We start from the raw sequence: 15241 nt of genomic DNA, 5'->3' as shown, positions 1-15241 counted from the left end.
GAGAGATACTACACTCGGTCCTATCCCCACGTCCCTTTATAAACATGGGGAATGGACATCGTCGATCCCCTCCATTGCGCACCCGGTTAAAGCCCAATTCGTACTATTCATGACCGACAATTTCTTTCAAATGGGGCCGAGGCCAAAGCATTCGAAAAGGTGCCAATGAGAACGAAGCATTGACTTTATCTGGCGACCACATAAATATGTCAAATTTTGGATACCAAATGAAGTTCGTGATGCATTAATGGGAAAGCAAAATTCATCGGCAACAAGGTAAACAAAGTTCTTCGAAGAGCACAAAGATTAAAATGATACTATCAAACACCTTACCACCCTAGTGAGAACGGACAGGGAGAGGTCAACAAATAAAGACCACACTTCAAAACCTTATGGAAAAAAGATTACCTATGCCAAAGCAAGAAATGGAAAGGAAAACTTGCACCGAAAGTCCTATGGGCATGTTCATATGATGGTAGTATATATCTAGTGTTTTAGTCGCTTATTGCCACTTAATAGAGTCTGAGCTTTTAACTGTTAGTGGTTTTGCACTAATTATATTTTTTATTGCACTTGTTAGGAGTGATTTCGATCTATGTAGATTTGTATGGATTGAATTCAAAGCTATTCTGTGAGAATTTGAAGTCTGAGAAAGCCTTACGGATTAAGTGGGATCGTGTTGCGGACCAATGGATGATACTGCACTTTAAGGACGAAACAAAGAATCGAGGCAGGGCATTACTGCGCATTGTCCAATAAAATGCACATAACTTTTTTGCTCAACCAATCTGATTGGGGCCACAGTTATTTGGAAAAGCTATTTAAAAAGATAGAACTTTATTGTTTTTACATTTTCCCGAATTCTCAACTATGCGCTGCACTAGGAGACGCACAGTGCGACGCATCAGTGTGTAAAGATCTGTCCGAAAATTAGCAAAACTTCAAGACTTAGATTTTTGGGGTCTGTCAGGGAAAAATCAAATAATCTACGCATAGTATGACGCATTGAAAAGAAATAAGTTTGCAAGTTTTTTGCTACTTCACTAGGAAAAGGGAATTTCATCTAGGCCCAACCCTACTTGGAATAAATATATGAAAAATGGTATTTTCTGGACTATTGACAACATCTTAGACCTAAGGAACCAAGTGAGGAGATGAGAAGGAAAAAGTTAAAGGATTTCATCATTCAATCCTCACTCGATAGAGAGCATAGAGTTTCGAGATCTCCGTTTTGTTGTTTTTCCTTAACTTACAACACGTAGATCTTGAGGTCGAGAAATTACTCCATATTTATGGAAGTAGTTTCTTTTAGCTGGTTGATAGATTCGGTATGTATTGATACTTGTTTGTGGATATTAACTCTTAGTTTTATTCATTGAATTGACTTGGATGTTTAATAAGATTGCATTCTATATTCACTTGTTCATGTAAATCGAGAGTGGCATAATCTTGTTGATATCTTGCATTATAATTTTTGTTGGTTGAAGTCAAAATAATTCTTATTTAGTTAATATCGGAAGAGGCTAGTTGAATTGTTAATATAACCTATTAGGAAGGATAATCGAGAGAGGAATATCTCCAAAGGACTAATCACTACGAATTCATAGCAATCTTCTCGTGTTAAAATTGCTTTCATCTGTGATGGATGGATAACTTAATCGAAGGAGAGGAGTTTCTTTAACAATTGGCAACTAATAACCAAAGTAATTTGACTGGAGGACTCACCTGAAAATTAGAAGTGATGTTATCTAGAGTTAGATTCCAGACATTTGTCTTGACTATCCTAATAACCCTACTTTCCCACTTGATACTTTCCTTATGCCTATTTACTTGTCGTATGCTCATTAGTCAATAGTTTAGACTCTTAGTTAATTTTTAGTTTTAATCACAGAACCCCAATTTGTTGATTATATGGATAGATTTCTAGTTACAAACTACGATGCATCTGTTTAATCCAATCATTGTGTATAAACGATATTATAATTAACTATAATTCGACTAGCCAGAATATTTAAGGTGTTTTTTAAGCTCTCAAAGTTTTTGCGCCGTTGCCGGGGAATTGGCCAATCAGTAGTGTTGGAAATAGTTTGTAGTGCTAATTCAAGAATTTTCTTTTTTGATTTTATTTTTATTTTCTCTTTTACATTTGCTGTGTTCGTATCGGCAGTACGTTGCGGGTACACAACTTAGATTGGTGCATGACTCGATCTCTGGTAAGGAATTACAACCATACAAACCAGAAAATCGAGAAATAAATCTTGCCGACATTGAGGAAAGAAAAGAAATCTAATCTCCGAGAATACAGGAAACGGTTGGGGCAATCCTCAACCAAAAAAGATGGAGGGGATGAGGATCACGTTGATTTGGCTGCGAGAGAGGCAACCCATTTCAGGTGAAAGCTGAATGGATGTGAAGAAGAACCACTTATGAGATGCATAAATTGCTTATTGAGGAGGAGAGGCTCGAAGAATGGATGAGATCAGCCTTATGGGTGCAGGACCAATTCAGAAAAACATAGCTCCCGGCGCTGGGAGGCCACTTTGGTGATTATGATGGACCGGTCTAAACCAAGGTTTTATCAAGTGTGGGACCCACCTCCAATTGCAGTCAATATTTAAATTAAAGCAGGAATTTCTTCCAAAACCCCCCAAAATAGATGTGTCTTTAGAGGAAAGATGAACGAAGATCCTAACAATCACTAATGGGACTTCGAGGAGGATAATAACACCTTTTAAATATTAATGGTGTGTCACCAGATGCAGTTTATTTAAGGGCATTTCCCCCTTCACACTTAATGTATGATGCAAAACACTAGCTTCGTAAGCTTGCCCCAGGGATCCGAATAAGAACATGGAGGGATGACCAGAAAATTTCTAGCTAAATATTTCTCCTCAGCTAAAACTGGGCAAGTTTACAAGAGAGATCTATAACTTTTGCCAGATGAGGACTGAAAAAGTGTTTGAAGCCTGGGAGAGATTTAATGAGATAGGTGAAAGTGTCAACATAGCGGAACTGAAGTCTGATATGCAAAACTCCAGGACTTTTGAGGATGTATAGACACAGAACTCACGAAATGAACATTAAAGTAATGCAGCTGGAAAGCCCGTTGATGAAAAAGACTCCAAGTGGAGATTAGTCATTATTTCTAGATGAGTCTCTGCAAGATGTAAATCAGTGGCCCTCTGAAATTTGCTTAAAGAAGAAGATCAACTGGTGTTCACCAAAGTTGATGCTAACATATCTGATGCAAGGTACAACTTGATGCCATGCGCAAAGAGATAAGGAAACTAACCTTAGCTTTCGATACATAATGAGCCTCATTACAGCATGTGACATATGTGGAAGGGTACACCCTACTCATGGGTGTCAAGCTACATGGAGGAAGTGAATGTTGTGCGGTAATTATAACTCTCAATGCAATGGTCAAAACACCCCGATCTACATGAAGTTCACTCTGGGGGTACATCAAAAGCCATGGCAAGCAAAAAATAACTCCAGAATTGCAAAAGAGCTCCTAGTTTTGAAAAAATCAGTCAAGCCACAGTTTCAGCCTCAACAACCAATTCAGTCAGCGTTAGAAATCTTATGAAGTCATTCATTGTCAAGATTTAGTACGAGATTTGATGTTCATGGTGCAGCTATCAAAGAGAACTGGACATGTTTTGCATAACTGGTGAGATATAGTTGGACAAATTGCAACTAAAATCTGAAGAGAATCCCAGGTACTCTGCCAGCTAATACTTGAAAGAATCCCAAAAGAAATTGGTAAATAATTGTGGACCTTAGAAGAAGCGGAACAAGTATTTGAAGATCCCACTCCGATTCACAAAGAAGATGCGCCTGAGAAAAAACAAGTGGGAAGGAGCTGAAAATTTGAAATGATAAAAGACTAAAGGAAGAAGAAAGGCAAGAAGGGGAGCTTACCAAAAAGAAGAAGGAAGATACATCAAGAAGGAGGAAAACTATTAAAGAGAGCAAGGCAATGCGCCTGCTCGGACCTTTTCCACAAAAGCTTCTATAGAGAAAAAAGGCCCCAAAACAAGCATTTTTGAGAGGTTTCTAGATATGGCTGAGGAAAAGTAATTGTGAACTTGCCATTCACTGAATGTTTCTCTTCAAATTGCCAGCTTTATGGTAAGTTCCTAAAGGAGATCCTTACAAAAGAAAAGGAAGATAGACGAGACCTCAGTTGTTCAAACTCATAGAGCATTGCAGTGCAATATTTGCTCCCACAAAAGTGTGGAGATCCAGGAGTTTTATGATACCTTGCTCTTTAGGAAACTTCTTAACTTTTGATAAAAATCGTTATGTGATTCTGCGCCTCTATTTACATTTAAATGCCATGTTCTATTTACAGAAAAACTAGAGAAGGAATTCAAGAAATAAGGGTCGGAGCCGATATCTCTGTATTGCGTCGATCAAAACAACTATAACACCCGAGGGATAGTGCGAAGATGTCTTGGTGCAGGTGGATCAGTTTCTATTTCCTGTAGATTTCGTAGTTGGTTGAATATGAGCGGGAGAATAAGGAGGTTCCTCTCATCATAAGGAAGACCATTTTTAGCACGGGTTGAGCAATTTGAATAACATTGATAGAAAACTCATGCCGAAGAGTGGGTGATTTGAGGACCGTAACTTTCGATATGAATGTAGCAAATGGAGTGAAAAAGGAGAAGCCAGCGTGCAAGTGGTTGAGTGGAACATGGTGAAGAGTTCAAAATATTAAGCCCCAATGATAGAAAAAGACAATGTGGGGTGTATCCCCAATATAAGGCTAGTAGGAAGCTGTCTGCGTGGATGTGTGGCACTAGTTTCGGGCGCGTAGGATGGAAGCCCGACTTTGATCAGACCCGGACTAGAGATTTAGGGAAGTTTCCTTTATAATTTAAGCTTTTTAATTGTGTGTCAGGGGATATGCAACCAACTTAATTGTATGTTGTATGGATATGTGTTAGCTTTTTTTTTTTAGTAGTTAGAAAAAATTTGAAAAAAAAATTAATTCAATTTTTCCCGATGATGGAATCATATCGGACAGGTTTCTTAAGGGAATTAAAAGTCGAAGGAAAATGACAAAAAGATTTTCTTTGTTAGGTAATGTATTAATCCCCTTGGTTTTTTTTATGCCATGATTCTGTTCCAAGGGTTTTAATTGAATTGCGTGTGGGTTAGTTTTATTTTAGTTAATAGGAAAACCTTGTGCTATGATTGAAAGTGGTGAGCGATATTCTCTTGACTTCTTGTTATACCTTAAGGATTAGTGAGTGCTTTAGTTGTGACGCTTAGGCTCAGTTTTTGACTCATGTTATAAGTTACCTTATATTGTATGATTTTATCTTTTTCATAACTGCTTTGACTAAGAGGCTTGAAGAGTTTAATCTGAGTGAGTTATGTGCCATGTGTTGTGAGAGATTTTTTGTGTTATTCTGTGATTGCCATTTGATTATCTTAGAGACTTTCCTTGGTGTGTTGCAAAGCAAAAATAGTATGTCTTATTCAATCTTGGAAGTGATATAGGCATTTCTTTATTGAGCCAGGTTGTATGATTTTACCCACCTAATTGTTAGTATCTTAGTTTAACCCTTTTTGAGCATGTAATCATGTTTCTTCGGCAACCACATTACAAGTCTTACCCATTTGTTTTGAATTGACCATCTATTTAAACCCCGTACCTCTCATGAGCACTTGAATTGTTATGAACGTTGTATAAGTTGAAGTGTGGGGTGCGTTGGTTTTGGTTTTGATGAAAACTATTGAAGATAAGAGAAAGGTGCAATATTTTTGAAAAAAGTGTTACCACTTGAATTGAATAAGAAAAAGAAAGAAAAAAGATGTATTGTTGTTGCAAATATTCTTGGATAGTGGTACTCTTGATGTAATTGTTCTTAAAGAGAGTAGGGGATTAATGCATATTTATTGTGAAGATGGAGTATGGTTTGACATAAGTGTGGGATTACTGAATTTAATGTATTGGTATTAATGTTTATGGGAGGTTGAAAGTCACTTCTTATTATCTAAATGTATTCATAACCGTTCCGCAGCCTATATTACAACCATTTAAATTCCCTATTTATCCTTGATTGAAATGAGCTCGAATTAAGTAGAGTAGTACACTACGGGCAAGCCTAGGGTCATCTTTTTGTGGGCATTATGAGATATGTTTATGAGGTGAGTGAATTCTTTTTTATTTGAGTCTCTAACGTTTCTTTAAAATATATTGTGGGATGGAACTACTCTCTATTGTGTGTGTGAGTGCACTTGATTCATAAAGGAAATGGTTAATGTCATTGGACCTTTATGTTTAGATGTTTACACCCCATTATATTTGTACGATTGGGATTGTCGTTATGATGATGGATTATCAGTCAAGGAAAAAGATTAATTTGAAGGTTTATAAGTATATGCTATTTATAACAAGTGATAATTAAAGCCATGAAGGTTAGAGGGTATAACGAGTGGAAGAAAATGAGTTTCGTCCGGAGTTTGAAATTTTTGAGGTATTCCAAGCTATAAATACCCCATACTTAATGGACTAGTACCATACAAGTACCACATGAACTATGATTAGTAAGGTACATAAAGTGTGTTAAAATTGATTAGTATTTTAGGTATTTTGAGCACAATCTTTAAATTATGTGGGTAATTGGTTAATTATTGGTTTAGTGGGAGTATTAAACAAGTTACAAATCAATTGTAAAATTTGGTATATAATTTGGTAACGTGGCAGCAAGGGGCTTATGTAGCCATGACGCTTGATTCATTAAGACTAGGTGGCACATTTAAGGGATCTTTGGGCAAAAACTAAGGATTCTTTGGGCTATAACAAGCCACAAAAGTGGGGCCAACAAACTATAACTTTAAAGAGATCTTCATATCTTATTAAAGTGTGATGCTAAGATTTGCTAAGTAATGGATGGAGCTCAACAATTCATGTGAACTGCATAATATTATAGCAGCGTGAAATCGTGATTTCTAAGGAGTACGATACAATCTTCTCAAGAAGAATATCATTACGGATTTTGCCTACTTCGATCTGCCGTTACGTGATTTGTCGCAGTTGACGTGTGTTAGCAGGGATTATCAAGAGAATTGGCTGCGTATTGCTAAGGCTATCGCTTCTTTCCTTTTGGCATGATCCATATGATACAAACTAAAACGAGCAAATGCACACATTTCATAAATGATTCTACTCAAAGAAGTACTAGGGTGCCTATGTTCTTGATTCCCCATGTTCCTATTATTCAATCTTTGTTCATGGGGTCTCAGAAAATACATAACCTGATAAAGTTTATTTCATGATATTAATCAAAGCTGTAATGGTCTTATGACATACCGAGAAATCTTATTAACTCGCTTCTTTATGCATTGCATTCAGGTATATACATGCACATTGACCCATGACTAGATGGCGTTTTATTATATATATATATATATAATATATATATATATATATATATGGGGTATGAGGAAAGGTTTAGGCGTTATATGCTACCACCACCCACCTGATCAGCTGGTACACGTTGATGATTTTGCCCACAGTGGCCGAGATGATATGATAGGATGCCTTTAGAGGCTTGATGATGTTATGAACGCATTATACCTATGCATGGTATGCCATTTATACGCAGATGCTTGACATTATAAATATTAAATAATTCACAAAGCTATTTCAGGACTTACATGTTGAGTCTTTTACTTCATGTTAATCTCATGTCTTTTGATTAACTGATATTCATTCCTTATATACTCGCTACATTATTTGTTACGGACATCCCTTTTGCCTGGGGATACTGTATTTCATTCCTGCAGTCCCGATAGATCAGGTTGAGAGTTCCTATGTAGGCTATCAAATCAAGCGGAAGGTGTTGGTGCGCTCCATTTGCTCCGGAATTTCTTATTTGGTCAGTATGATTTGGACATTTATTGATTGGTATGGCGGGGTCTTGTCCTGGCCTTTATGGTATTTGTCACTCTTAGAGAGCTTGTATACAAATGTCATGTATATGAAAGATTGTATAGCTTGTCGGCCTATGTTCAATGTATAAGTGATCATTTTGGTCTTATTAGGCCACATATTTCATATGTATAAGTTTGTATTACATATTGGTCATCCTTATGTCGAGTATTCCCTCATGTTTTATTCTAGTTTATCTCCACGGCAGCCTTTCCGTCTCATTTACCTATGATAGTATTTGATACGAAAGATACGTTATGTTAGTACTCGGTTGAGTAAGATTCCGGGTGCCCGTCGCAGGCCCTTCGGTTTGGGTCGTGATAGAAGTGGTATTAGAGTAGTTCTGTCCTAGGGAGTCTACAAGCCGTGTCTAGTAGAGTTTTGTTTATGGGTATGTTTTTCACCACACTTATAAGTAGAGGCTATAGGGCATTTTAGGACTGTCATTCTTTCTTCTTACTCTAGATCGGTGGTTAGAGCTCTCTTGTAAGAATTCAAACTACTAAATTCTATTTTATTTGTATAAGACGACACCTACATCCAAAGGATAGTTTTGGTATGAGATTGCATGTTGGTGGTGGAAGATTTGATGTTAGAGGAACTCGATTTTGCATCATTCTTATGATGGATAAATGTGAGGTTTTTAGCAGAACATGTGTGTTACTAAAACGTGTAAGCTTCTTGATAAGGAGCCTTTAAGGCAGGATATCTAATCCACCCATATGGTGAAAACCATTACAGATTCAGAAGGTAGATACAAGTTTCAACAAGTAAATGAAGCAAGGTGAAGAATGGTACGTGGTGCCTAGTTAATGAAGATATCAGTATTTACAATTCAGGCAGAGAAATATAGGCAATTTGAATTACCTTCAACAGTCAATAGATGTATGTTCAATTGGCCATCACCCATCTCAGTTATCCCTTCTATGGTAGCTAACAAATATGGTTTAAGAGAAGGATGGGATATCAGGATCCTGCTGGGGTTAGAGTAACCCAAATGATGGATGGATTGTTGTGTTAGTTGACATTTCCGAAGGATATTGCAAATGTTGCTAATAGCTCTCCTTGTGAGACACCGAGATGGTGCACTCTAGAATAGTACATTCTATATATGAATACTAGAATGTTTCAAGAAAAAATTATTATAAAGATAGGCACTTGGAATCCTGGAATGGATAAATATTTACCTTAGTGTGGCACCGGTCCTAGTAGAAGTGAATATTAGGCAACCCGAAGAGTCAGTAGATGGAGCAAGGTGAGCTAAAGCAAAATAATGTATCTTATTGGAGTTTCCAAAATAAAGTGATAGACATAAATGTTAGCAGGGAAATAAGAAGAGAGTTAACAAAGCAATATGAGTAAGATGTGATACATGGATGACAACGGTAGATCAAAAAAATGACAGTATTACAGAATCTATAGTCAAGGGAAGGAAAAGACGAGAGGTAACAGGCCTTGAGATAACAAAAGAGTATAGGCCAGAAAGTCATATCCTCATTTCGAGAAATAAGTTCGTAACTCTAACGTGATACCAAAAGGAAAAGTTTGTACCCTTAGAGTAATAGAAATTAGTATGGACTGGTGAACAAGATAACTAAACATGAATTAGGGACTGATGATTTGATAATAGTCGGTATCATGAGAATTCATGATTGTGTTCCGGCGATAATAAAATAGAGGACAGAAGAATAACCGTTATAAGTCATTCAGGAAGACGCTTCCCTAAAGCCAAGCAATGTGAGCAAAGTTAAGCTTAAGGGACTGGTGTGTGCCAGTTACACTAGGTGTCTCCCTTATGAGTAAAGAATTTTGTTATCCTTGGTACAAAAGGATTACTGCAAGGCGAGTTAAGGGTCATCGATGATGTGGATGACGCCAAGATGAAGAGATAAAACATCTACAGGTAGATCGTCGTAGCGCTAAATCAAAGTACTCCCCAAAAGGGGGGAATATGGAGTGATGTGGCATTAAGTCAGAAATAAGTGGTTCTAGATAATTATGGAATGGTAAAGGAAGAATGCGATTAAAATGAAAAAGGAATGATATTGCACTTATCCACATCCTACAGATATGTACGATTCAAAGAACATTATGCAAGCACGAAGTCAAGGAAAGGAAGTAAGGCTTCCTAGCCGAGATGTTATAATAAATAAGGAGCCAGTGCGAGATTTAAGTTAAGATAAAGGAAATAACCCAAGAAATATTACGTGTAATATTGATATGAGAATGGCCCAACGAGTAGTTAGTAGTTGGATTCAGGAAGAACCTAGTTATGGCTAGAAAAAAGGTTACAGACAAATCAGCAGATCGTAACAAGATAAACATAGTAAAACCCAATATAGTGAATTCAGCCTCAAATTTATGAAATTGTAATACTTAGAAATATATTCAGATAGGAATTGGGAAAGTTAAAGGTATTGTATGAGTGTTATGGAAATAAAAGAGAATGCACTTAGGAAGACAGTCAAAATTATTAGTTCAGAAGAAAAACCCTAACAAGCACAAGGGCGTAGAGATAAGTAACTACGATAATTATAGGGAGGAGGAACAACAAAAATTCCGTTCAAGTATACCATGTGCATAAGCTCGTAGCTTTACAAGAGTTGAGAGGTCCTCCCTAAGTATACAACTGAAAGGGCTAGCGAGGAGAAATAAGAAGAAAGGCTTCAAACCTAAGATAGTAACTTGAAGAAGGAATGTCATTAAAAATAGTCTTCACTACAACATTGTAATGCCCCCCCCCCCCCCATTCCATAAGAAAGTGAAACCTTACTGTAGCGCTAATGAACGGGGAGTAAAATCAAAAGTTAATATTCTGAGGATTCAATGGAGTTGCACGAAATTACTGGCATGCGTAGGGAACCCAAAGATTAAGCTAAGTATGCACACAACAAGGGGGGCAGAAAGACTAGGAAAAGCAATAGCTTATGTTTAAAGAAAGCTGAGAAAGAGCAAAACGAATTATTCGATCAATGATCTAGAGTTAGTTACGCTATAAACGCACTCAAGATAACCATGTAGCATATATGTTGACAATCATAAGGCCATAGAAGGCTCCGGTATAAATTAAAAGAAAGAATTGAGTCCAGGCCATAGACAAAGGATTGAATTGTTTAAAGATTGTATCATGGATATTCCATAGCGTCGATGAAAGGCTAAAGTAATAACTACCATGAGCCACAGATCGGAAGATAGCTTAAGCCTACATAAAGTCTAATCAGAGGGAAGAGGAAACTAAAGAATTACATCAACTATGTGAATAAAGAGTCTAATTATTGGACCTAGAAAATTATAGAAATCATTATTGAGAACATTGCAGAGTTACTCTTAATATCAGAGGTACAAGAGGGATAGTACAACCATCATATTTTATAACAGGTCTACGATAAAGCCAGTTAGAAGAAGTACCGGCCTCATAAAAAGTCAGTATGAAGCTTCCACCGGATTGTGTATGCACCAAAGGTGCAAGTATTATAATAGAGATTCAAGTTGTGGATATGAATTATACCTATGTGGAAGGGGGGTCTGATCAGGCCCATATATCCCTTATAAAAGACAAAGCGGTCGTTGCAAATATAATCCGGTTTTTCAAGTCCGGAGTCAAATCCTCAGCGACTAACCTATCTATTACAACTATTCGTGATGCTAATACAAGTTCAACCAATTTCCAAATGCAAGATTGTTTATCAACAAATAGGGAGATTTATTTAACTAATGTAAACAGATATAAAAACTAACAATATTCTAAATTAAAGATATTTCGATGATAAAAAGATCTAGGGTATTGATTTCCCCAATTGCTAGCTTAATTCTTAACTCTTTTACTATAATCTCGCCGTGATACTCTATGAGGATTATGAGCTATGGGTTATCGCAATTTTCTCTCGATCAACTACGGTAATTTACGAGAGCATTCTCTCAAACTGCTCTAGCTGATAATTATGCAGCTCGGAAATATCCCACCAAAGTTTCGTTATATCTAACCCCACTTTTAAATTCAAGTAATGAATCTCTTTAATTACTCAAAAGTGGTGTTGTTCAATAACAATCTAACCTAGCATTCTTTCTCAAGCAACACAAGGCAATTAGACATGATTAATCAAGGGCCCATTCAATTAATCACCATACAAAGCAAAGTTGAACGATCATATAATAAATCTGGCTCGATTACAACAAAATTGAGTCAAAACTTCATCTAACAATTGGTTCCATCAACCCTAGATTAAACGTTTAACTACTCATAGTAAAGCAAGATAAAACCATAAAATCATTCATAATTCGCAAATAATGATAACAAGAAGAAGATTGAAAAACTCTAATGGTGTCTTGATCTTCTCACACTTGTTCTTGCCTCCAATTTAGTCTAAAAACCAGCTTAACCTTTACTTGGGTGAGTTTGTTGAGTTTATATAGGGTTAGGATAAGTTTTCCACGATTTACACTTTGGCCCTCAAACTTCTTGGCTGCCTCTAGATCCACCGCGGTCGCGGCACGACCGCGGTGGTTTGCAAACATTTTGTTTTTCGCCTTCTTTTATCGCGTTCCAACAGCGGTCCCACCGCGGTCGCCGTGAGCTATTGCCCAGTGTTTCTTCACCTTTTCTTGCTCGTTTTCATCCTGGCTCATCTAGATTGGCCTTGTATCTACATATTTGACCCCAAAACAGTCTATATTCTCCTCCTAACTCGAAGTAGTTCATGCAAAGAATAAAAACCTCAATTAGGGCATTTTGTTATCATTTAGCACTTAAAACATCATTAAAGTATGGTTAACTTAGAGCATAAATAGCATCTACATCATATCATATGAGCTACTATCAACACCCCACACTTAAACCGTTGCTAGTCCTCTAGCAACAAAACCACACTCTATAGGCCTAATCGTCATTGGGTCACTTCCCTACTCCTTATACCAATAATAATTCTCATAGATAGACTACCTTAGCGTAACCTCCTAACCTCAAGAGTGGACTCCCTCTCTAGCCACGTAATGTCCCTAATCGGCTTTCATACACTCAGTCAAAGATCCAGACTTACCTTTCCTTCATGAATCATGTGCCTACTCACCACAAAAGACTTGTGTCATGTCGTTATAATTCACACACTGAGGAACTCAAACACGTAAGATTTCACTCACCCTTAGAAATAAATTCTTATGCCACAAACAACGCACCATAGGCTTGCCCGTAGTGTAATACTCGACTAATCGAGCCCATTTGGTCTAGAATCAAGTAGGACTTTTTTGGTTGTAATGTTGGCTGCGGGACAGGTAGGATACATATGGGTATAGTGACTACACCTTCCTAAGCACTTTAACACACAAAAGTTCCTAAAACTACAAAATAAAGAAAAAAACTAACTACACCCGGTTCAAATGGAAACCCTTGGAAAAGAACCGTGGTTTAAAAAAAACCAAAGGGGAGTCGATACACTACCTAATAGAAGAAAATCTTTTTGTTTCTTTTTTCGTTCGACTTAAGTCCCTTAAGAGACCCGTCGAGAGGTGTCCGTCTTCGGGCCAAGTCGAAGTTAATTAAAAACAACCAAACAACAACAACCCCAAAAAAAATGTATAAAATTGTACAACAACAACCACCCACCCCACACTAAAAGATTTGGAATGTCCCCATGTCAAAGAATTTAAAGCAGAGTAAGGTAAGGGGACTTCCCTAGTGCTCAGTCCTGATCAGAGACGGTGCTAGGATCAAGGTGACACGCTCGTCCTAGCGCCCGGAGCCAGCCCATGATCTTTTTCTCTAACCTAGCATTTTGTGTATCCAAGTTAACAACTCTAGTACTCAGGTCAGTGACCGAAGTGCGTAAGCCAGCCATTTCTTGCTCTAGGTCTATCATACGGGGTACTCCGGTAAGCCTATGAAGGGCCTGCCTCATCAGCACTCTGCTCTGGTGGGGCGGCAGCATGCATAGTTCCCTCATCATCATCATCGGTATCATCATCAGCATCAACCACCACAGCCGGCTCTTTCCCAACTGAGATTTTGCTAGCTCTGAATGGGGCTTTCAATGGCAACTTCCCATCTACTATGCGATTTTTAGGAACCCGTGAAACACGACATAACTTGGTGACCAGGGATGGGAAGTAGAACCCTTTGAGTATTTCCGGGGTTCGAATGAACATCTCTTCTTGAATGAGTCGGGACACATTAAAATCGTGTTGGCTCATGAAACAATAAACCGCCGCAGCTCTTGGTCCATTAACATCTGTGGTGTTGCTGGACGACAGCAAACAGCTGTTGATGATCGTCAGCCAACACTTAGCTTCCCAATTGAGAGATTGAGAGTTTAGGGTAATTCTCTGCTTTATCCATATTGTATCCCGATTAGCCATACAGATTGTTTCAATAATTGGTTGCCACGAGACAATTGGGTGTTGATAATCTCGGTATTAATCTGTCTCTCCAGTGAACACCGGCAACCTGTACACTTGACGGATAGCCTCAAGATATGCATCCACCGAGGTCTTGCGTACCGTGACAACCCTCTCAACATGTTCTGAGCAATTTGCATAGAATTCCCGTACAAGCAGCACATTGCCCTCCTCCGGTTCATCAAAGAAGATGTCCAGATGACGCCTCCTCAATTCTTCAAAGATACGTGGGCATTCAACTTGCAAGGCATGCTTGTCAATGTGTACTTCTGGCAATAGCTTTTTGGATGCCTTTGTATTAAACTTATCTTGAGCTGTTTTAGAAACAAACCGAGAGCGGTCAAACTGGTCCGCACTAGCCTGACCTTGAGCTCTGGATGACCCTCCGGGTCCACTAGCGGAGGAACTTGTGGCATATCTCTTTCTTGACTGGTGCATTGTACCTGACAAATCAGATGCTACTATTAGAGAGGGTTTGAGTTGTGTGAACCCTAGGTGGTTACTCAGACTTCACCACCACCATGGTCACATTAGCCATTACAGCTCCATTGGGGCAATTTCACAAACACCTTGTGAGAATGGTCTATAATTTAACACACCTATCCCATGGAAGCATAAATTCTCCCCTCACATCAACCATTCTCAATTCAAAATTCCACTCCACCACACTTAACTTTACACAATAATACCAAACTCGTCTCTACAATATTTTACACATTACCCACTAAAAAGAAGAAAAGAAAATCAAAAAACTAACTATAACTACGACAACAATTAAAGGATTAAACTTGCAAAATAGAAAAGTACAAGAAGAGAGATGGAAAGCTTGACATACCTGGTTCTTGTAGAAGGTGAGAGTAATAGATGTTGGGGAAGAGAGATTTGGAAGTGTGTGGGGGGGGG

The sequence above is a fragment of the Nicotiana attenuata genome, unplaced genomic scaffold (genome assembly GCF_001879085.1).
Source record: "Nicotiana attenuata strain UT unplaced genomic scaffold, NIATTr2, whole genome shotgun sequence".
Taxonomy (NCBI): Eukaryota; Viridiplantae; Streptophyta; class Magnoliopsida; order Solanales; family Solanaceae; genus Nicotiana; species Nicotiana attenuata.
The sequence above is the reverse complement of the archived record's forward strand: the minus strand, read 5'-3'. Positions refer to the sequence as shown.